Source organism: Triticum dicoccoides, chromosome 5A (assembly GCF_002162155.2).
Source record: "Triticum dicoccoides isolate Atlit2015 ecotype Zavitan chromosome 5A, WEW_v2.0, whole genome shotgun sequence".
NCBI classification, from domain to species: domain Eukaryota; kingdom Viridiplantae; phylum Streptophyta; class Magnoliopsida; order Poales; family Poaceae; genus Triticum; species Triticum dicoccoides.
In genome coordinates, this window is record NC_041388.1 from 531,703,785 (window position 1) to 531,728,465 (window position 24,681).

The following is a 24,681-nucleotide window of genomic DNA, read 5'->3' on the forward strand; positions in this document are numbered from 1 at the left end:
ACCCCCTGAAAATCGATTGACCCAAAAGTCGATTCAATCGACTAAAGTGTAGCTAAATCGGAGCAGCATCGCAAGCAAGAGCACGAGCGAGAGCAGCAACGCGAGCAAGAGCAATAGCAAGAGCAGACCAGGCAGGGGACCAAGAGCAAGAGCAGAGCAGCAGAGCGAGCGAGAGCTAAAGCAGCATCAGCTCCTACTGATGTGGACATCGCCGCCGAGGGAGCGACGTCGTGGAGGAAGTGGCCGGCGACGCCGCGTGGATGGAGTCGCGCCGTGTCGGCTCGGGACCAAGTGTCGGCAGCACCGTGAGATTGAATCAAGAAGAAAGTGCGGCGATTAGTGTACAACCTCTTTGGTGGCGCCGATTAGGCCGCAGCTTCATCTAAGGAAACGGTGATGATGATGCTCTTCCGGTGGTGTAGGTGAAGATGAGGTGTGGGAATGGCGGTGGCGCGAAAGACGAGGGGAACGTTGGGGCAGCTCCTTGGAGGTGGATGACGGGGTGGCTGAACCGGCGGGACGATGAGATCGACGATGGATCCTCATCCGGTACGGTGGATGAGGGACGTCGAGGTGTTGCTGTGGACGTCGTCGTCGGGGAAGAGGCTCCGGCTGGGTGGCGGACGGAGCAGGGTGTGGGGTTTCGTCGCGGGGTTTCGCGGCCTCGGTGTATGAATGGGTGGGCGGATGGGATGGCAGTGGGGAACCATGGCTTAGATACGTGCTTGTCCGAAATGTGGTGTAAGTTACGAAAGTACCCCCACCGATTTGAGGCGATTCTTTCGGTTCAGGGGTACCACGGGCATTTCGCATGTCGGGATTTCACAGGAGGTGGGAGTTTTCGCGCGCGTTGTAATTTCGGAATAGCAAGGCGTGGGTTGAGATGGAGGGAGTTGTCGGAGCACAACGAGACAAAGATATGTCTTAAATATTTCGGGCTAACAAGGCGCGGGTTGAAGAGGCGGGAGTTTCGCAGCACGATAGACAGAGACGCTAGCTTGAATTTTCGGCATAACAAGGCGCGGCTTGAAATTTCAGAAGAACAAGCTTAACGTGTACCAAAAAAAAAGACAATTTGCACCTCAACACGCACAACACACACACAAACACCATTTAGACTAGAGTAAGGTACACGTGCATTGCACGCATGAGATTTGGCAACCAAATTATGAATAAATACCACATTATAGAATGCAAGCTTTGAGTCATATATGCATGATGTAGATGTTGTTTAATTCTTATAGTTCATTTCATTCAAAATCATCTAGTTTTTATAGGAAAGCTAATCTATTTTAAGATTCATGGAGTTGTGCATCGTAAGACATAAAGTAAAAACAAATAATGGCAAATCATGTAGAAAAACATTTGGGCAATTCTGATACGGAAGATTCTAGAAAAAATAAGAAGTGCTTGTGTTTTGATGTTTGTGCATTATGCTTAAGTTCAACCATGGAGTCTTCTAGATTATCGATGTGGCGAAATCTGGTGGAATCTAGATGATATCCAACGGCCAATAGTGCTCAAATTTGCCATCTTTGGACCATCAGATTCGCCTCATCCAACGACCATCTTTCAAAGTTAAAGTTACCCGCACACAATATAAAAAAATATATAAAATAATATATATACATAGGGGTATAGATATAGATATGTGATGCGAAAGCCGCCCATCATCTCCAATTAGAATAGTGTGTCCATGCACGGATGCGACGTGGCCAAATGATGTTTGCCATCGGTATCTCAAATTCAAATAAGTCTGACCTTGTTCAATGTGTATACATTACAACATGCTCGTTTCCAAACCACACCGGGCAGATCTCCATTACATTCATGCATGCATTGGTTTCAAACATCAGGATCTCTTATTCAAATATTTGAATTCAACTTTACATTGATTATGACCTCACCTATTCTTTTACACCCACACAGTAGTCTTCTCTTTATAATTGTACCACTAACTTTCTCTCGTGCATGCATGCATGCATGCACACACACTACCAGTCGGCAATATCCATCGCACGCATGCAATCTTTTTCTTCAGGTCGGTCTCCCATGAAGGCACACACCCACACACATCCCCCTCTCCATCATATCAGGCATTCTTTATCTCTCACACGTGCATGCGCAACGATTAATGTTCCTCTATGTATCTGTGTATATAGCTAGGTCTTTCATAGTTTTCCGCACAAAGCGATCAATCGATATATCCAGTGAGGTCTCACCCTCTTTCCCACGTCCACATCGATCAATCTATACCTCTCTATATAGGATTAACATATATAGCTAATACACCCACATTAATTATATATCCAACGCCCCCCTCTCATCATCCATGCCTTCCGCTTCATCTCTCAGATGCGTGCACAATGGCGAAGACAGGGGGCAGTAAGGGCCCTGCCCCACTCCCCCCTAACATCACTATATATCGAGGCTAATAAGAATGTGATCATTAGACAATTGCTGCTAAAAATGGTTTAAGTTCATGAATTGTCCCTCCTCGTAAAGGATTAGCAATGCTTGGCCCCCTAGCTCATTTATTTTTCATGGCTCCGCCACTGCGCGCAATAGTGCACGTGTTCGCCCCCTCTCTCTAAATATCGATCTCACACTTGTGCATTCCTTCATAGTCTCCCTCCACTCGGCCCCACGCACCATCTTCTAGCCCCCCACCAGATTTTGCCACATGTACAATCTAGCATACTCCATGATTGAACTTAAGCATAATGCACAAACCTCAAAACAACAGTGGTTCTCTTTTGTTCTAGAATATTTCGTATCATAACTGCCCAAACCATTTTTCTAGTTGAATTGCCATTAATTGTTTTTACTTTATGCTTTACAATGCACAATTCCATGAATCATAAAATATATTAAGGGCTGCTTTGATTCAAAGGATTCTCAAAGGAATTTTGGAGGATTCTAATCATTAGGAATTTTTCCTATCTTGGTTGTTTGATTTATAGGATTGCAAACCATAGGAATTTTTCCATATGATTCATTTGCACTAGATTTCATAGGAAACATCCCATCCACTCAGACCTCTTTGAAAGAATTCTGCGTTTTTTCTATGCACAATCAAACACTCGTACAATCCTGTAGGATTCAAGACGACATTCCACTATAATCTCATGTTTTTCCTATTCCCGCGTTCTTAGCTTTTTTATAAAAACTAATTGATTTTTAATGAGATGAACTATAAGAAATAAACAAAGGGCTACATCAGGCATACATGACATAGAGCTTACATGCTATAGTGTGGTATTTATTCATAATTTGGTTGCGAAATCTGATGCGTGCAATGCACGTGTACCTTACTAGTACTTCAAGTATGTGCAAAACACGTAAATTAGAATACCAATGGCACGCTACACAGTGTCTCTCTTACAGTTCATGAAGCCACGAGGCACATGTGGAGGCGTTGTCGCGACCTCCTTGTGTGGATTGATCACAGTGACGTGCTGCTGGTTCCAGAAGAATGTACTCGTCCTCCCTGAGCCATACTGGCGGTACATGCACGAAGCAAAGATGTGCATGTTGGAAATATGCCCTAGAGGCAATAATAAAAGTATTATTATATTTCATTGTTCATGATAATTGTCTTTTATTCATGCTATAACTGTATTATCCGGAAATCGTAATACACGTGTGAATACTTAGACCACACTATGTCCCTGGTAAGCCTCTAGTTGACCAGCTCGTTGTGATCAACAGATAGTCATGGTTTCCTGACTATGGACATTGGATGTCGTTGATAACGGGATCACATCATTAGGAGAATGATGTGATGGACAAGACCCAATCCTAAGCATAGCATAAAAGATCGTGTAGTTCGTTTTGCTAGAGCTTTGCAAGTGTCAAGTATCTCTTCCTTCGACCATGAGATCGTGTAACTCCCGGATACCGTAAGAGTGCTTTGGGTGTATCAAACGTCACAACGTAACTGGGTGACTATAAAGGTGCATTACAGGTATCTCCGAAAGTAGCTGTTGGGTTGACACGGATCGAGACTGGGATTTGTCACTCCGTATGACGGAGAGGTATCTCTGGGCCCACTCGGTAATGCATCATCATAATGAGCTCAATGTGACCAAGGTGTTGGACACGGGATCATGCATTACGGTACGAGTAAAGTGACTTGCCGGTAACGAGACTGAACAAGGTATTGGGATACCGACGATCGAGTCTCGGGCAAGTAACGTACCGATTGACAAAGGGAATTGCATACAGGGTTTGATCGAATCCTCGACATAGTGGTTCATCTGATGACAACATCGAGGAGCATGTGGGAGCCATCATGGGTATCCAGATCCCGCTGATGGTTATTGACTGAGAGCGTTTCGGTCATGTCTGCATGTCTCCCGAACCCGTAGGGTCTACACACTTAAGGTTCGGTGACGCTAGGGTTATGAAGATATGTATATGCAGAAACCCGAATGTTGTTCGGAGTCCCGGATGAGATCCCGGACGTCACGAGGAGTTCCGGAATGGTCCGGAGGTAAAGAATTATATATAGGAAGTGCTATTTCGGGCATCGGGACAAGTTTCGGGGTTATCGGTATTGTACCGGGACCACCGGAAGGGTCCCGGGGGTCCACCGGGTGGGACCACCTGTCCCGGGGGGCCACATGGGCTGTAGGGGGTGCACCTTGGCCATCATGGGCCAAGGGCACCAGCCCCTATAGGCCCATGCGCCTAGGGTTTCCCCCTAGGAGGAGTCCTAGTGGTGGAAGGCACCCCTAGGTGCCTTGGGGGGGAGGGAAACCTCCCCTAGGCCGCCGCCCCCCTAGTAGATCTCATCTACTAGGGCCGGCGCCCCCCCTGGCACCCCTATATATAGTGGGGGAGAGGAGGGACTTCATACACCAGCCCCTGGCGCCTCCACCTCCCCCCGTTACGTCTCTCCCTCGTAGTCTCGGCGAAGCCCTGCTGCTGTGACGCCCTGCATCCACCACCACGCCGTCGTGCTGCTGGATCTTCATCAACCTCTCCTTCCCCCTTGCTGGATCAAGAAGGAGGAGACGTCTCCCGTCCCGTACGTGTGTTGAACGCGGAGGTGCCGTCCGTTCGGCGCTGGTCATCGGTGATTTGGATCACGTCGAGTACGACTACATCATCACCTTGCAAGCTTCCGCACGCGATCTACAAGTGGTATGTAGATGCAAACTCTCTCCCTAGACTCGTTGCTTGGATGAACTCATGGATGGATCTTGGTGAAACCGTAGGAAAAATTTTAATTTTCTGCAACGTTCCCCAACAGTGGCATCATGAGCTAGGTCTATGCGTAGTTCTCTTTGCACGAGTAGAACACAACTTTGTTGTGGGCGTGGATTTTGTCATCTTACTTGCCTCTACTAGTCTTTTCTTGCTCAACGGTATTGTGGGATGAAGCGGCCCGGACCAACCTTACACGTACGCTTACGTGAGACCGGTTCCACCGATTGACATGCACTAGTTGCATAAGGTGGCTGGCGGGTGTCTGTCTCTCCCACCTTAGTTGGAGCGGAATCGATGAACAGGGCCCTTATGAAGGGTAAATAGAAGTTGACAAAATCACGTTGTGGTGATTCGTAGGTAAGAAAACGTTCTTGCTAGAACCCAATTGCAGCCACGTAAAAGATGCAACAACAATTAGAGGACGTCTAACTTGTTTTTGCAGCGATTGATCATGTGATGTGATATGGCCAGAGGTTGTGATGAATGATGAATTGTGATGTATGAGATCATGTTCTTTGTAATAGGATTCACGACTTGCATGTCGATGAGTATGACAACCGGCAGGAGCCATAGGAGTTGTCATTATTTTTTGTATGACCTGCGTGTCATTGAATAACGCCATGTAAACTACTTTACTTTATTGCTAAACGTTAGTCATAGAAGTAGAAGTAGTCGTTGGCGTGACAACTTCATGAAGACACGATGATGGAGATCATGATGATGGAGATCATGGTGTCAAGCCGGTGACAAGATGATCATGGAGCCCCGAAGATGAAGATCAATGGAGCTATATGATATTGGCCATATCATGTCACAACTATATAATTGCATGTGATGTTTATTATGTATTATGCATCTTGTTTACTTAGGACGACGGTAGTAAATAAGATGATCCCTTATAAAATTTCAAGAAGTGTTCTCCCCTAACTGTGCACCGTTGCTACAGTTCGTCGTTTCTAAGCACCACGTGATGATCGGGTGTGATGGATTCTTACGTTCACATACAACGGGTGTAAGACAGTTTTACAAAGCGAAAACACTTAGGGTTAACTTGACGAGCCTAGCATGTGCAGACATGGCCTCGGAACACGGAGACCGAAAGGTCGAACACGAGTCGTATGGAAGATACGATCAACATGAAAATGTTCACCGACGATGACTAGTCCGTCTCACGTGATGATCGGACACGGACTAGTCGACTCGGATCGTGTTGATGGTCAATAAGACCACTAAGTTCAAGAAGGGCAAGGGTAAGAAGAACTTCAAGAAGGACGGCAAAGATGTTGCCGCGCCTGGTAAGCCAGTTACCGGGAAGAAGTCAAAGAATGGACCCAAGCCTGAGACTGAGTGCTTTTATTGCAAGGGGAAGGGTCACTGGAAGCGGAACTGCCCCAAATACTTAGCGGATAAGAAGGCCGGCAACACCAAAGGTATATTTGATATACATGTGATTGATGTGTACCTTACCAGTACTCGTAGTAACTCCTGGGTATTTGATACCGGTGCCGTTGCTCATATTTGTAACTCACAGCAGGAGCTGCGGAATAAACGGAGACTGGCGAAGGACGAGGTGACGATGCGCGTCGGGAATGGTTCCAGAGTCGATGTGATCGCTGTCGGCACGCTGCCTCTACATTTACCTATGGGATTAGTTTTGAACCTTAATAATTGTTATTTAGTGCCAAGTTTGAGCATGAACATTGTATCTGGATCTCGTTTAATACGAGATGGCTACTCATTTAAGTCTGAGAATAATGGTTGTTCGATTTATATGAGAGATATGTTTTATGGTCATGCTCCGATGGTCAATGGTTTATTCTTAATGGATCTTGAGCGTAATATTACACATGTTCATAGTGTAGATGCCAAAAGATTTAAAGTTGATAACGATAGTCCCACATACTTGTGGCACTGCCGCCTTGGTCACATTGGTGTCAAGCGCATGAAGAAGCTCCATGCCGATGGACTTTTAGAGTCTCTTGATTATGAATCGTTTGACACGTGCGAACCATGCCTCTTGGGCAAAATGACCAAGACTCCGTTCTCCGGAACAATGGAGCGAGCAACCAACTTGTTGGAAATCATACATACCGATGTGTGCGGTCCAATGAGCGTTGAGGCTCGCGGAGGATATCGTTATGTTCTCACTCTCACAGATGACTTGAGTAGATATGGGTATGTCTACTTAATGAAACACAAGTCTGAGACCTTTGAAAAGTTCAAGGAATTTCAGAATGAGGTGGAGAATCAACGTGACCGAAAGATAAAATTCTTACGATCAGATCGTGGAGGAGAATACTTAAGTCACGAATTTGGTACACACTTAAAGAAATGTGGAATCGTTTCACAGCTCACGCCGCCTGGAACACCTCAGCGAAACGGTGTGTCCGAACGTCGTAATCGCACTCTATTGGATATGGTGCGGTCTATGATGTCTCTTACCGATTTACCGCTATCATTTTGGGGATACGCTCTAGAGACAGCTACATTCGCTTTAAATAGGGCACCGTCTAAATCCGTTGAGATGACACCGTATGAATTATGGTTTGCAAAGAAACCTAAGCTGTCGTTTCTAAAAGTTTGGGGATGCGAAGCTTATGTCAAGAAACTTCAACCTGAAAAGCTCGAACCCAAGTCGGAAAAATGCGTATTCATAGGATACCCTAAGGAAACTGTAGGGTACACCTTCTACTTAAGATCCGAAGGCAAGATCTTTGTTGCCAAGAACGGATGCTTTCTGGAAAAAGAGTTTCTCTCGAAAGAAGTAAGTGGGAGGAAAGTAGAACTCGATGAAGTACTACCTCTTGAGCGGGATAGTGACGCAGCACAGGAAACCGTTCCTGTGATGCCCACACCAACTGAAGAGGAAATCCATGATAATGATCAAGGTACTTCGGATCAAGTTACTGCTGAACTTCGTAGGTCCACAAGGACACGTTCCGCACTAGAGTGGTACGGCAACCCTGTCCTGGAAATCATGTTGTTAGACAACAATGAACCTTCGAACTATGAAGAAGCAATGGCGGGCCCGGATTCCAACAAATGGCTTGAAGCCATGAAATCCGAGATAGAATCCATGTATGAAAACAAAGTATGGACTTTGACAGACTTGCCCGATGATCGGCGAGCGATAGAAAACAAATGGATCTTTAAGAAGAAGACGGACGCGGATGGTAATGTTACCATCTATAAAGCTCGACTTGTCGCTAAGGGTTATCGACAGGTTCAAGGGATTGACTACGACGAGACATTCTCTCCCGTAGCGAAGCTAAAGTCCGTCCGAATCATGTTAGCAATTGCCGCATACTATGATTATGAGATATGGCAGATGGACGTCAAAACAGCATTCCTTAACGGGCATCTTAAGGAAAAACTGTATATGATGCAGCCGGAAGGTTTTGTCGATCCTCGGAACGCTAACAAAGTATGCAAGCTCCAGCGATCCATTTATGGACTGGTGCAAGCATCTCGGAGTTGGAACATTCGCTTTGATGAGATGATCAAAGCGTTTGGGTTTATGCAGACTTATGGAGAAGCCTGCGTTTACAAGAAAGTGAGTGGGAGCTCTGTAGCATTTCTCATATTATATGTAGATGACATACTCCTGATGGGAAATAATATAGAATTTCTGGACAGCATTAAGGCCTACTTGAATAAGTGTTTTTCAATGAAGGACCTTGGAGAAGCTGCTTATATACTAGGCATCAAGATCTATAGAGATAGATCGAGACGCCTCATAGGTCTTTCACAAAGCACATACCTTGATAAGATTTTGAAGAGATTCAGAATGGATCAGTCCAAGAAGGGGTTCTTGCCTATGTTACAAGGTATGAGACTGAGCTCAGCTCAGTCACCGACCACGGCAAAAGATAAAGAAGAGATGAGTGTCATCCCCTATGCTTCAGCCATAGGATCTATTATGTATGCCATGCTGTGTACCAGACCCGATGTAAACCTTGCCGTAAGTTTGGTAGCAAGATACCAAAGTAATCCCGGCAAGGAACACTGGACAGCGGTCAAGAATATCCTGAAGTACCTGAAAAGGACAAAGGACATGTTTCTCGTTTATGGAGGAGACGAAGAGCTCGTCGTAAAGGGTTACGTCGACGCTAGCTTCGACTCAGATCCGGATGACTCTAAGTCACAAACCGGATACGTGTATATGTTGAATGGTGGAGCAGTAAGCTGGTGCAGCTGCAAGCAGAGCGTCGTGGCGGGATCTACGTGTGAAGCGGAGTACATGGCAGCCTCGGAGGCAGCACATGAAGCGATTTGGGTGAAGGAGTTCATCACCGACCTAGGAGTCATACCCAATGCGTCGGGGTCGATCAAACTCTTCTGTGACAATACTGGAGCAATTGCCCTCGCAAAGGAGCCCAGGTTTCACAAGAAGACCAGGCACATCAAGCTTCGTTTCAACTCCATCCGTGAAAATGTTCAAGACGGAGACATAGAGATTTGCAAAGTGCACACGGATCTGAATGTCGCAGATCCGCTGACTAAACCTCTCTCGCGTGCAAAACATGATCAACACCAGAACTCTATGGGTGTTAGATTCATCACAATGTAACTAGATTGGTGACTCTAGTGCAAGTGGGAGACTGTTGGAAATATGCCCTAGAGGCAATAATAAAAGTATTATTATATTTCATTGTTCATGATAATTGTCTTTTATTCATGCTATAACTGTATTATCCGGAAATCGTAATACACGTGTGAATACTTAGACCACACTATGTCCCTCGTAAGCCTCTAGTTGACCAGCTCGTTGTGATCAACAGATAGTCATGGTTTCCTGACTATGGGCATTGGATGTCGTTGATAACGGGATCACATCATTAGGAGAATGATGTGATGGACAAGACCCAATCCTAAGCATAGCATAAAAGATCGTGTAGTTCGTTTTGCTAGAGCTTTGCAAGTGTCAAGTATCTCTTCCTTCGACCATGAGATCGTGTAACTCCCGGATACCGTAAGAGTGCTTGGGTGTATCAAACGTCACAACGTAACTGGGTGACTATAAAGGTGCATTACAGGTATCTCCGAAAGTAGCTGTTGGGTTGACACGGATCGAGACTGGGATTTGTCACTCCGTATGACGGAGAGGTATCTCTGGGCCCACTCGGTAATGCATCATCATAATGAGCTCAATGTGACCAAGGTGTTGGACACGGGATCATGCATTACGGTACGAGTAAAGTGACTTGCCGGTAACGAGACTGAACAAGGTATTGGGATACCGACGATCGAGTCTCGGGCAAGTAACGTACCGATTGACAAAGGGAATTGCATACAGGGTTTGATCGAATCCTCGACATAGTGGTTCATCCGATGACAACATCGAGGAGCATGTGGGAGCCATCATGGGTATCCAGATCCCGCTGATGGTTATTGACTGAGAGCGTTTCGGTCATGTCTGCATGTCTCCCGAACCCGTAGGGTCTACACACTTAAGGTTCGGTGACGCTAGGGTTATGAAGATATATATATGCAGAAACCCGAATGTTGTTCGGAGTCCCGGATGAGATCCCGGACGTCACGAGGAGTTCCGGAATGGTCCGGAGGTAAAGAATTATATATAGGAAGTGCTATTTCGGGCATCGGGACAAGTTTCGGGGTTATCGGTATTGTACCGGGACCACCGGAAGGGTCCCGGGGGTCCACCGGGTGGGGCCACCTGTCCCGGGGGGCCACATGGGCTGTAGGGGGTGCGCCTTGGCCATCATGGGCCAAGGGAACCAGCCCCTATAGGCCCATGCGCCTAGGGTTTCCCCCTAGGAGGAGTCCTAGTGGTGGAAGGCACCCCTAGGTGCCTTGGGGGGGAGGGAAACCTCCCCTAGGCCGCCGCCCCCCCTAGTAGATCTCATCTACTAGGGCCGGCGCCCCCCCTGGCACCCCTATATATAGTGGGGGAGAGGAGGGACTTCATACACCATCCCCTGGCGCCTCCACCTCCCCCCGTTACGTCTCTCCCTCGTAGTCTCGGCGAAGCCCTGCTGCTGTGACGCCCTGCATCCACCACCACGCCGTCGTCCTGCTGGATCTTCATCAACCTCTCCTTCCCCCTTGCTGGATCAAGAAGGAGGAGACGTCTCCCGTCCCGTACGTGTGTTGAACGCGGAGGTGCCGTCCGTTCGGCGCTGGTCATCGGTGATTTGGATCACGTCGAGTACGACTACATCATCACCTTGCAAGCTTCCGCACGCGATCTACAAGTGGTATGTAGATGCAAACTCTCTCCCTAGACTCGTTGCTTGGATGAACTCATAGATGGATCTTGGTGAAACCGTAGGAAAAAATTTAATTTTCTGCAACGTTCCCCAACAGTGCACGCATGCCACGCACGCATTCATTCCCTCGCATGCACACGCGGGTACACGGGCGGACGCAATTTTGTACGAAGATCCACCCCATGTGATAATTTGACGCGTGTAAAGTCGTTCACTTTATTGATGGTCAATTATACAACGCATACAAATTGAGTGGACGTGAGGGCGGAAGAAAGACATTATTACTCCACTACGCGCATGCGAGTAGTTAAATCGTGGGTTGCCAGTCGTACTTCCATTGGTCTCCTTCGTATTTTGTGCCAATTTTTGACAGTAACATAATATTTACGCATTTGAGCAGTGTAGTACTTGAAATTTATGTACCGCTAAACTCATCAGGAGCCGTTTCGGGCCTCAAAACCAAAACCATCAATTAATCTTTACCTTGTTCCCATCACATTCGAAAGCCTGCTCACACCTACTAATACGTGCCAAACCTGAACGTGTTCCCACTATGAAGGTATTAGTACTAGTGCTAGTACTTAGGTTATAAAAAGGGGAACTACCTAACTGAAAATTACTCTACCTTTCCTCCTCATAAGTGCTTCTTCTTCGTCCATCGTTGCCATGGCCGGTGAGCATAGCTATAGGTCGAGAACTACTCGTAACAAGGGAGCGGCAACCAACGCTGTGGAAAAAAAGAGAGGGCTTGCCGCCACGTAGAGACCTCGAAAGATCTCTCACGGGCAGGCGATGGCTCCCAGGAGCGCCCTAGCCGCGGAGGCGAACATGCTGAGCCGACGGAGCTGGAGTCGTTATCCCTCGACGGCATGCCCGATCAGCTCAATAAGCACCTCAATAAGCAGAAGGAGTTCATCCAAGGCTTGATGGAGTTGCTGAAGGAGAGCCTTGACGACATGCCCGCTGAGCTCAATCAACAGGGGGAGTTGACCGCCGGCTTGGTGGTGCTGCTGAAGAAGAGCATTGCCTCGGAGGAGAAGGCGACCGGCGAAATCCTGCGACTTCAGGAGGACAAGGCGAAGCTCTGCCACGAGATCGACCTGTTGAAGGAGAAGAACGCCGGCTGAAGAAGTTTCATGAGAATAGTAGTTCCTCGATGAAGATGCTGTAGGCCCTCATCATGGAACAGAAGGAGGAGTTGGTGAAGCTCCGCATCAAGCACCCGGCTGCTGTCAAGGTACGTAATGCGGCCGTGGAACAGATGATGAAGGCTCGCATCGAGAAATCCCGCGTCACGGACAAAATGAAGAAGATGGCGGAGGAGACGCGCAAGGAGATGGAGGTCGTGGAGGAGATGAAGAAGCAGTTACGACTCCGCAGCGAATTAGATCATTTGGGGTGGTAATCTTCCTTCTTCTTTTACTCCTATGTTTCATCTTTTGCTTCGGGTGTTTCGCCGCACGTGTCACGTTCTCTGCGAGGCATGAATAGAACAATGGTTTTTTTGAGGGAATGAATAGAACAATGCTAACAATGAGATGACTAGCAAATTATTTCATTTTTTATCTTCATATGGCACTGGGCTGCCGTGTTTCGTGCTCCTCCCTCGTAGTACTACTCCAGTGGAAAACTTGAGTATAGCGCACGGTTCTTTGCTCCTCCTCGATCAGGTCGTCAGCGCATTTATACGAGCAGTCAAATCACAAGGCCTCGCCTTCAAACAGTAATGAGCCGTCAAATCACAAAGGACCTCACCTCTCATGAAACCGACCATGCTAGACTGCCCCGCCCTCTAGCCTTTTAAAAAAGGTATACTTTTGTACAACAGTAGTATCGATGGATTGCGCCATGGAGCAAAACTTGAAATTAAAAAAAAAGTGGTACATATAGAGAGCACTCGTCGCCAAATTATGCATATAGTACTATTAAAAAGGCTAGTCACAATAATGGTGTCCAGCACCACCCACCCCTCAAATAAAACTAAGAGGGTGCTTGGATACGTTTTAGTCCCATGACTAAAAGTAGTGGGACTAAAACATGCTAGCCTCACCCATGCTTGGATCCAAATACTAAAAAGGCTAAAATCAAGTTAATGAGCATTTGTTATCCTCCAAACCCTCCAATCCAGAACTCGCATGTGTTAAAGGAGAGGAGTTAAATGAGTAGAGAGAGGACTAATCCACATTTTAGTAGGGGTACCCCTGACTAAAAAAATTTGGTCTCAAGACTAGTTTTAGCCCCTCTTTAGTCAGGGGTGCTTGGAACTTTAGTCTCTTAAAGAGACTATTTTCAGTCAGACTAAAAAAAGTCCCTTGGATCCAAGCACCCTCTAAGCATCCTGGAATTCTTTGACAAAACTAAGCACCTTGAAATTCTTTGACAACTAAACTGCTAGCTATATGATGTTGGCCATATATATTGTACGTATATAATGTGAAGAAACGAGTGGTAGTACTATACCAACTAAAAGATGAAATGTAAGAAATACTAGTATGTACGTACTAAAGAGTTAAAGTAACGAGAAGAAACATAACATAGTTCTGCTAGGGGCTCAGCACAACACACCCTCAAATTAAATTAAGCACACCTGAAATTAAACTTTGCAACTATTCCGGTAGACACTGCATTAGAACCACCATGAGCAACGACACTGCCACCTTACTCGGAGTCCTCGTCCACGTCCTCGACTTCGTCCTTGTCCCTCTTCCTCTTGGCCGAAACTTCTTTGCTTGAACCGCACACTTGGTTGTTGCTCTTCATCCAACCCTTGTAGATATTGAAGCAAAGGTAGCCATCCATTGCAGCGTAGTGGATGTGGTCTATATCTAGTACATTCTGCTGCCATGCATGACAATGAAACGTGTATGGAGGTTTCTCCAGTTTACCATACGAAGGATGAACCATGGCTCCTGCCAGGGTCAGCATTGAATGCTGATGAGAGGACACTAGCGATTCTTCTGGAGGTTGAAGGCGTTGCCTACAACGAGACCTATCCGACGTAGGACGTCCCTGTCGTTCTTAAAGTCTACAGTAACAAATTTCACTATTTTGTCCTTGAGGAAGTTCTTAAAATCCTGGCACTCAACGTCAGCATGGCATATGTAGTAGACCAAGCAAACATTATATATGAAAACCTGGATCACGGCGGGCTTCTTCCTCTCTACGTCCTTTAGATCCTTCTCTGGTCCCAGGACTATGGTGTACTCAACATCCAGCCCAGCGACCCACTCATCATCTGAGTTTTCAAACATGCGTCTGAAGCGAGAAAGGCATCCTTTCACCACCACGGAAGAACGAGTGTAGATGACGTCGAACTCATCGCCGGTGATGGTTCTAACCTTGTACTCACCACCGATCATGGAGATTTGGGACGCCATGGATTTGGGAGGAGGGTTAGGATTAGTGGAACTGCCGTAATGTGAATGGACGGGATGACTAGGAGCGAACTGCCAGCGTGCGAACGGCAGGGTAGTGGCTTTCCATTATCACATGATACGGGCTTCCGAGAGCCCTTGGATCTGAGATCGAACTGTTGCATGGCGTGATTCTAGACCTATGGGTGAATATCCTATCCTGGAGGGTTATTCTGTGAATTTTCAGCAACTTAGCATGCGACCGTTTGATCTCAGATCCAAGGGCTGCCAGCAGCCCGTATCATGGTCGTGCCTAACACGACCGTCGCGTCGCTTGGGCGGTCATGCCCTTGGTGATTTAACACGGTGTGTTAGGCTATCTGATGTTGGCATGTCATACATAGTCATCACTTAGTCACTCATACTACAACAAGGTTGGCTATAAGTTTATTTTTTTACTCCTATCTATCTCTTTCTTCGTACTCCCTCTGTCCCATAATATAAGATTGTTTTTTACACTAGTGTAGTGCCAAAAATGTTCTTATATTATGGGACACAGAGAGTACTAGTTTGTATTGCATTTTCCAAGGAGTGACCTCTTCCAATGAAATGGTGTTGCTAAGTTTGCTTCATAAAATTAGCTATAGACTCAAAATTGTCTTTTCACCTAGGTACACGCGCTTAGCACCGTTTCTTCCTTGGGTCACCAAACCAGTATCTCTCTTCTTGATTAACTTGCCACATCAGACTTTATGCCTATGTGGCAAGCTTAAGCACCTGTAGGAGCAAGTAAAAGTACGTACAATAGTGCGCTTTACATGGCATTTTTGCATATGTGGAGGAAAGAGAGGCAAGGAAAAAGTGCAGAAGTGGGATCTCATGCAAGAGCCAGCCTCTACTACATGGTGGAGCATTGGGAGAGGCACCTGTATGGAGGTGGTCAGGAATCGGGAGACTCACGCTGGTTGTAGCGCCGCAGTTAAAATGATAATGGCAAGTCCAATCACGGGGCCCCACCCGTCCAGCAGTAACCCACTGTCAAATCACACAGCCCTACGTTTGCAGCAGCCTACTCCCTCGTCTTCTCACGTCTCTGTCAAACCGACTAGGAGGAACTGCCCCGCCGCCTACCGCGCAGGAAAAGCCCGGCACTCGACTTTTAAATAGTATACAATATACTAATTTTGTATCCATGGATTACACCCGTGCCATGGAGCAAAGCGTCTAGAAAACGGAGGAGAGACGGTGGTCTTGCAATAGAGAAGACGGAGAGGCGAGACAGTGGTTTTGGAATGGAGATGATGGAGATGAGTCAATGGAGAAGATCAGAATATGGAGAGGCTAGATGGTGGTTTTGGAATGGAGATGATGGAGAGGAGAGGAGGTGGTTTTGCAATGGAGAAGAGGGAGAGGAGCATGCGGCAGCGATTTAGGATTGGACGAGAGGGCCAACGCGGTGTGACTGGATCAAAATCAAAATCAATTTACCCTTCAATTAAGAAAGCGACCCCACATTAACTAGTCTCCCTTTTATTCTGGGTCATAATTGACCATGATTTTCGCACATAAAAATATGTTATATGTTGCAAAAATAATATAATTTGAAAGTACATTCAGATACGAACCAAACGATACAATTTTTGGTGACATGCATTCACATTTTGCTTGTCAAATATAGTACGTGGTCAAACTTTGACCCAAAATACGCAAAACAACAAAAAATACTTCCAAGACCAGCGCCGCTCTTCCGCTCTTCTCTTAAACCACCGCCGCTCCTCTCCTATTCCAATCTAAATGCAGCGCCGCTCCTCTCCTCTTCCATTTCAAAACCACCGCCCCTCCTCTCCTGTTCCAGTCCAAAACCAGCGTCGCTCCTCTCCTGTTCTAATCCAAAACCAGCGCTGCTCCTCTCCTCTTCCATTCAAAAACCACCGCCGGCGAGTGAAGGTGCTGTGGAGAAGTAGATCGATGGAGGAGTACAACCGATACGTGAGGATCGCAGACGGCAACCCTGTGAAGCTAGCTAGGATGTTGGAGATACAGTCTTGGTTTGACAACAAGGACTAACTAGTGGCAACAGCGACATCCATGGCCAAATATCTGTAAAAAAGTGAAAAGGCGGCGATACTCCCGAAGGGAGTCGCGCCGGAGTACATAGAGCAGCTCCTCTGGGCCATGGAGCAAACAGATTCACCGAATCCGATCGTGAGGGAGCGGTGGTGGGAGTACCAGATGGAGCATCCACCAGAGATTGAAGGATCGAGCATCTGCAGGGTGCCATTTGTGAGGGTGTCCGGCCAGAGCAAGCCGGTGGAGTCTTCGTCGACCGAACCCAACTTCAAGAGGAGAAAAACAGTTGGCCTGACGATGCTTCCCCGCCATCGTCTCCCTCGCTATTCACATCGTCTCACGGGGTGTCTGTCTGCCACCGAGGAATAGGAGGGGGCTGCCCCCCAGCCCAATAGCCGGCATGTTGTAAATTGTCAGGAGGAGCTTAGGGTTGTCAGTATTTGCATGTTGTGAATTGTGTTTTGTGTTGTGTATTTTGAGAGTACTTTAAGATATGAATGTCTTTTGAATTTCAGATTTGCAGTATTGAGCATATGAAGTATTTTATGAATTATAGATATCTATTTTTAGAACTTAAAAAATGTAGTTTCATCGGAGTATAAAAGTGCAGACAATGTGAGTCTCAGAGAAGAAACTGCAAGTTTCAGTTTCAGATAAGAAACTGCAAGTTTAGTTTCAGATAAGAAACTGCAACTTTAAGAGGTAGAGCATTTATATTAACACGGCCTTTTCAAACAGGGTTAACATCATGTTGGAAGTTTTATTCATGGTCGAAAATGGAACTACCAGCCAGTTAACATCTTGCTGATCAACATTCATGCATAGCACATCTTCACATGATGCACAGTCAAAATGCCCACACAATGTCGAGTGTGCGAAACACAGAGAAAACGAGGGACGAAGTTTTGGCAAGTGTTGGACGTGGTTTTGGGCTGCCCCGTCTAGGCTTTCATTTTTAACATGCGCAGCCCACGACCTCCGATGGGAGGTCCATAGGCCTGTTTGTATTTTCTTAGGGCCGTCATGTATCGACCGACCTATGGACCTCCCATCCGAGGTTTTTTGGCAGCCCAATTTATGTTTTTTTTTAAGAAAACACAGAGGTCTGTTCTATTTTTTTTATATAAGAATAGGAATGCCAGGTCCAACTTATGTTTCCCTTCTAACTATATTATATATATTTAAATTATTTTATATGTTGACTGTTTAGTCCACATAATTGGCAAATAGATGACCGCTCTCGCGACCCCCTTCGCCCCCGGCACCACCTCCACCCTCGCCGCCGCCCCCGCCACTACCTCCACCCTCGCCGCCACCATAGATCTCACCGCCACCCCCCGCCTCCTGACTCCGGGCGTGCCTGCCCCCCTCAGCAAGTCCGCTCGCGCACCCCATGGAGTCGCCGGCCATATCCACAGGGGAATGGCTGGAAGACAGGCAGATGTACAAGATGCATCTCCAACATGTCTACAAAGCCTTCCCGCGGATGCTCCAGCCGCTCAACTCCGTCGCGCCAGCGGTGCTGCGGGAGACTCAAGGGAGGAGATGGAGGGAGCGGGCGATGCGGATACGCGACGACGCTCTCTCCTAGACCCAGTTCACGCGCGAATGGAGGGAAACAGAGGAGGAAGCTGCGAGGGAGGAAGCCAAGGAGGGCCCAAACCCGTTCTCTCACTCACGCATGTATGCTCGGATGTGCAAGGATCATGTGGATTGGGAGCTACTGAATCTAGCCCTATGGATCTACTTCGAAGGAGATTTCTCGGAGAAGCACAGGATGCCCCACCCCAGGGAGCTGCCAATTGCGTTCGTTCGATGGGCGAAAGGAGAAGTGAATTCAGGAGATCCATGCCGTGCTGCGAGATGGGAATGCTTCACTGGACTCATGCCCACCAGCACGCCACCGGAGCCGGAGCAGGTGGATCCCCTACCTTACCTCTCCCCAAACCTGTAGAAGATTGAAATTAGGCTTGCAATCTGCTTCAATTGAGTTATCTCGTGGTTATTTCTGCTTCCTGAGAGACAACATCTGGCTGGAGGATGAGAAGGAACCAGGAACTCCGATGAATTTCCCCTATCACAATGGGGGGAGGGAGCACCGGTTGGGCAGTGGTACGGCCCACCTCTGCCCCAAATGTGGGCACAATCTGGGCAGTCTCCTGTAATTGCCCAAGATCAATCTGCTAGTGGTTCTGACTCTCAGATCAGTGGGAAATCTCAAGGCAAGAATCAACAAAAGAAGAGACAGGACATCCAGAAAACTGCTCTAGCCCCTGCTTCAGGCCTTATGGCATACTCTGAGGTGATCTGCTACAACTGTGGGGAACTAGGGCATCATTTGGATAAATGTGTCAAGCCCAAGAGTTGTTTTATCTGCAAAATGGTTACTCATAAAGTTGAAAATTGCCATATCAGAAGGAAAACACACAATTCTGCTAGATATGTTGGAAGTGCTACTCCAGGATTAGGGTTCTACCACATAGACCCACCTGATGAAAATGCTCAGTATCATGGCTCCCTGAAGAATGTGGGGATTGTTCTGGTAGAAGCTGGTGAAGTGACCAAGCAGGAACTTGCCACTGAGTTTGCAAACATTTACAAAACCAACTGGCCCTGGCCAATCAATGCCCTAGATGAGTGGACATTCTTGGTCAAATTCCCTCCTGAAATAGATGTAGTTCAAGTTGCTGGATACTGCTGTTTTGGTCTCAAAAAAGACAATGTTGTAGTCAATGTTGAAGTCTGGAAAGACAGTATTGAGGCTGAAGAGGACCTCCAGGAAACTTGGATCAAGATCAGGAAAATGAACCCCCAAGTGGTGTGACTGGACTATGCTGGATCAAATCACTTCCACTCTGGGGGTCTTACTGGATGTGGATTGGCAGCATAATTTCAAGTCATTCTATGAAACTATTAGGGTCAAAATATTATGTAAAGATCCCTCCAAAATCCTTGCTAAAAGGCTTTTTGGAGTTGGGAACAAAATCTACAGGCTACTCATTGAGGTGGAGTCCTTAACCCCGACTGAAACTGACACCTCCACCAACCTGTTTGCTGGTACATATGTCTCTGCAGCTAAAACCGATACCAATCTTACTAAAGATGTTGAATCCAATAGGAGCTCTAGATCTGAATCAGATAAAGGGCCTGCTGCCAATTCTGGGGCCCCTAACATCAGAGGATAGTCTTTTGGCCACAATCAGATGCTTGGAGAAACTAGACCCACTTCAGTCCTCAAGACACACCTCCCTGATTCTCCGTACACTCCTCAACTCAGCATCCAGGAAAAGATACTGAATTCTGTGCTTGATGAAACTGATGGATTCAACCTCCCCAGGGAAATGGAGCTCCTGGAAGATGATGATCTGATCGAATTAGAAGGTTATGTAGATCAACAAGAGGATCAAGAGGCACTTGTTGAAACAACTAAACTCCCAGACAATTTGGACTCAAAATACAACTCTGACTTCCATGCCCTTCCTAAGGAGAAGCACCTTCCCAAATGGGGTCCTGTTCAAGCCACCAGAACCAGTGCCAGGGTAGCTGGTGACAAGAGAACCATTATTGAAAAGGCTCAACAGCTCAAAGAGGTTCAGAACCTGGAAGTGCAAAAACCCCAGGGTATGAAACACACTTCCTTCTCCAACTTTAATGATCCTTCCTTCAATGCCATTGCTGCTAAGATTGGTGTAGATGTTACTTCTCTTAATGATGGCATTGAATGCTCTTCCTTAATTTACCCTCACCAAAACAGATCTGAATGCTCTGTTTGTGAGAATTTTTCTCTAGATGGTAGTTCTAGTTTAGTCTGCCTTCAATAAAGTTAACCTTGATTACCTTATGAAACTCCTGGAGCTTAGAGGTTTTGGGGGTAAATGGACTAGTTGGATCCAGCAACTTACTCATGGGGGGTCTGTTGGGGTCAAGTTAAATAACTGTGAAAGTGATTTTTTTCCTTGCTGGTAAAGGCCTTAGGCAAGGTGACCCCATCTCCCCGCTTTTGTTTAATTTAGTAGTGGACGTTCTTAATAAAATGCTGATCATAGTTTGATTGCTGGGCTCTGTCCCGAGGCCTTCCCTGGTGGCATCATCTGCCTTCAATATGCAGATGATACCATCCTTTTCTTAGACAATGACTCCACATATGCTAGCAATCTGAAAACTGTTCTAACCTGTTTTGAACAAGTCTCAGGCATAAGAATGAACTACTCTAAAAGTGAACTCATCCCTATCAACATGGATGATCAGGAGTTAGCTGACTTCCTCTCTATTCTAGTCTGTAATAAAGGTAACTTCCCCATTAAGTACCTAGGTATCCCTCTCCACTATGATAAACTGAGGAGAGAGGATATCCAACCCTTCTGGATAAAATCATTAAAAGGATTGCTGGGTGGAGGGGCAAACTTCTCTCTTACAGAGGTAGATTGATCCTCATACAAGCTTGTTTGGTTAGCACTCCAGTGTATCTCCTCTCCTTCTTCAAGTTCCCTAAATGGGCAGTGAACCTCATCAATTCTCAGATGTCTCATTGCTTGTGGAATGATTTTGAGGGAAATAGGAAGCTACACCTTGCTAATTGGGCCCTAGTCTCTATGAAAAAAGATTTTGGAGGCCTAGGCATACCTAACCTCGAAGAAATTAACATCTCTCTTCTAGGGTCTTGGATTAAATGATTCTATGAGGAAGACCTGAAACCCTGGAAGCTTCTTATTGCCCATAAATACCTAGGAAATAAACCTAATATTTTTGTCCCTTCCTCCAACCCTAAGACATCTAGATTCTGGAAAGGATTAAAATCTATTATGCAAGCTGTGAAATTTGGCTACAGATAGAACATAGGGGATGGGAGCAGAACCAGGTTCTGGGAAGATACTTTGTTTGGCACATCCCCCCTAGCAGTCCAATTTTGGCCTATTTACTCTGTCTGCAATGAGCTTAACAAAAGTGTCAATGAAGTTTGGGATGGTTAATGCCTAAAACTCTCTCTTTTAGAAGGAACTTTGGTGATAGTCTCATGGAACAATGGTTCCAGTTGGAGGAAATTGCCAAAAGCATTACCTTTACTGCCGAGCTGGATGCCCTGATTTGGCAGCTGGACAATAAGGGGAAGTATTCCTCCAGCTCCCTCTATCATGTTATCAACTTTAGATGGGTTCAACTAGTGTTTATCCCAGCTGTCTAGAAATTGAGAGTTCCCCCTAAAATTCATGTATTTCTCTGGCTTCTCTCCAAAAACAAATTGATGACTAGGGATAACCTTAGGAAGAGACACATCATCAAACCCCTTGATTGTGTTTACTGCTTGGAACAAGAGTCTTGTTCTCACCTATTTTTTGAATATTTCTCTAGTCAGATTGGCTCATCCTTCGAATCTGTCGCCAGATTCTGGATTGCTACCAAAAAGTGCTCAGTTTTAAATACTGTTAGCTTAGCTGTCCTTTGGTACCTCTGGAAATATAGAAATGCTATGATTTTCAGTAAGACCTCCTGGATTTCCATTCCGCAGGTCTTGAGGTTGATCAGGAACATGGTGAGGAATGGGGCGATTCTCTCCTCTGGATCGGACAAGGACAAGTTGATGAGCTTCGTGGAAACCCTAACAAGATCCCTCCAGAAACCGTGGGCGATCACTTGTGGCTGAACAAGGCTCGACCTGCTCTGGGGCTGGACCCGTGGGTTCGTCTCAAGATCTCCGATGAAGATGATGGGCACCTGGCACCGAAAAAGAAGGACATCCACCGTGCTACGCCTTCCAGCCCGGTGTCTCCGCTTGCTTACTGGTCGCTGCAGGCTAACATGGCCCCTTGGCTGAAGACCATGAAGGCTTCGCTGGACCCTCCTTGTGTCATTTGAGTGCTCTATCCGCTCTGCCTTTGGCACCGCTCAGGTGATTTGTGTTATTCAGAGAATTTGTTCATCCACCCCCCTAGTTTGTAGCTTTTCTACCTTTGCTTTCGAATTGCTCTTTGAGCTGCTGTATCAGAATATGTTGTGGTTTCGTTCTCAGCAATGGAACCGGGGAGATGCTCCCTGTTTTTCTAAAAAATATATTTTATATGTTATTATATATTATTTTTATTGTCATCATATATTTAACAGATACTTACATATGTAAGAAAACAATATCCCACATCTTATTAACTTATAAAAATAATTTCTTAAAAATAAAATCCTGGATTGTTTTGGCACAAAATCCTAGTGATTGTGTACAAAAGCTTGGTAAGATGTAAGGAAGAATGTAATAATATCACTTATTATTTAAATATATTTATAACAAAATGCTCAGCCCCTTTTATTTTATGATAACATTGCTAGCCCAACCAAACATTATAATTAGAATCAGCCCAGCAAAATCGTGTATTTTGAGAAAGTGCAAATGGCCTGTAATTTTTTAGGAAATAAAATAAATGGGCCACATGGACGCTACATTATTTGTTCACCTAGCCCAGCTAATGGCTGTAATTCAAAAAAAGATCAAATTGACTGTAAATTCTACCGCGCAAAAAAAGACTATAGATTCTAAAAAAATGGGTTGAATACGTGCCACATTTTTGGAGGCTGAAATGTGGGCCAATAGGTCGAAGCCAACGCAAGTCGTTGTCAATTTAGTCAACAAATGATTCTGACATGTTAGTCGTTGGATTTACATCCAACGACCGGCATCCATCTTCAATCTCTCGTATTCTTCCTCCAGCGCCGCCGGGACCACCTCCCGCCTCCTGCTGCTAGTAGCTCTACTTAGCACGCTTCGCTATGAAGCGCTACCCCACCGTTGGCCAGGCCATCCCTCCACCCCTCCACACCTCCTGTTCTTCTCCACCGACTGCCGAACCACACCGCACTAGAACCAGTTAACCATCGTACACCTCTCCATCGGCGACTCTACTCCCACGTCTTCCCATCTCCAGCTCATTGCTGTCCGGGGCCTCGCCGTCGTCCACCACCTTGGATGCACTCGGCGCGGCATGATCAACATGGTCAATGAACGACACCATCGGAAGTAGACTGTGCGTGGAGAGGCTAAAAGCTGGGTCCACGGTCGCACACAAGGAAATGCCTCCTTATTACATGCAAAATAATGATTCCTCCACCTGACATCTGGGACCCACCGGAAGGGCCTCTGTATTTCGTGAAAATAACATGCCCCCCACTGACATGTCGGGCCCACCAACTATCTTTGCACGCAAAGAAGTGCCTCCTTATTACGCACACAAAAATGAATATTCCCCCTGCGAGCTGGAACCCAGCATAGTGGGAGGCTGACTTGTGGGCCTACCAAGTTGACGGGGACGGAGGGCTTTGTCAACTTAGTCAATCTGAACGATTCTAGCTCATGTTACCGTACGATGTTCATCCAACGGCCGTAGTGCTTCTTCAACCTCTGGTCTTCTGGCTCCAGCCGCCCAAACCAGCACCGGTCGTGCTGCGTGCTCCTGCCTCCCCTGGACGGCTGTGATGCCGTGGAGGCCTCACCGCCCCCTACTACTCCCACCGCTGGCCAGGCCCTCCCTCTACTCACCCACACCCCCTGTTATTCTGCGGCGACAGCAGCCTCACACCGCAGCCGAACCAGCGAACCCTCATACTCCTCTTCGCGTGGGCATCCACTGCTCCGTCTTCCCCGGCTCCGAGTCGTCCACTTCCTAGTCCTCGCCGTCGTCCACCGCCGTGGTGCTCTCGGCACGGCGTGGTCAACGTGATCAAGGAACGACTTCCATCGGATGTGGACTATACGTGGAGAGGCTGATAGCAGGGTCCATGGCCGCAGCAAGGAAGTGCCTCCTTATTACGTGCAAAATAATGATTCCTCCACC

At 46.6% G+C, this 24,681-nt stretch overlaps 1 pseudogene; it reads left to right on the forward strand.

The window, feature by feature from the left end:
* The window catches only part of LOC119299890, a 50,711-nt pseudogene extending 31,020 nt beyond the window's left edge, over window positions 1–19,691 (forward strand).
* Window positions 19,692–24,681: the final 4,990 nt, after the last annotated feature.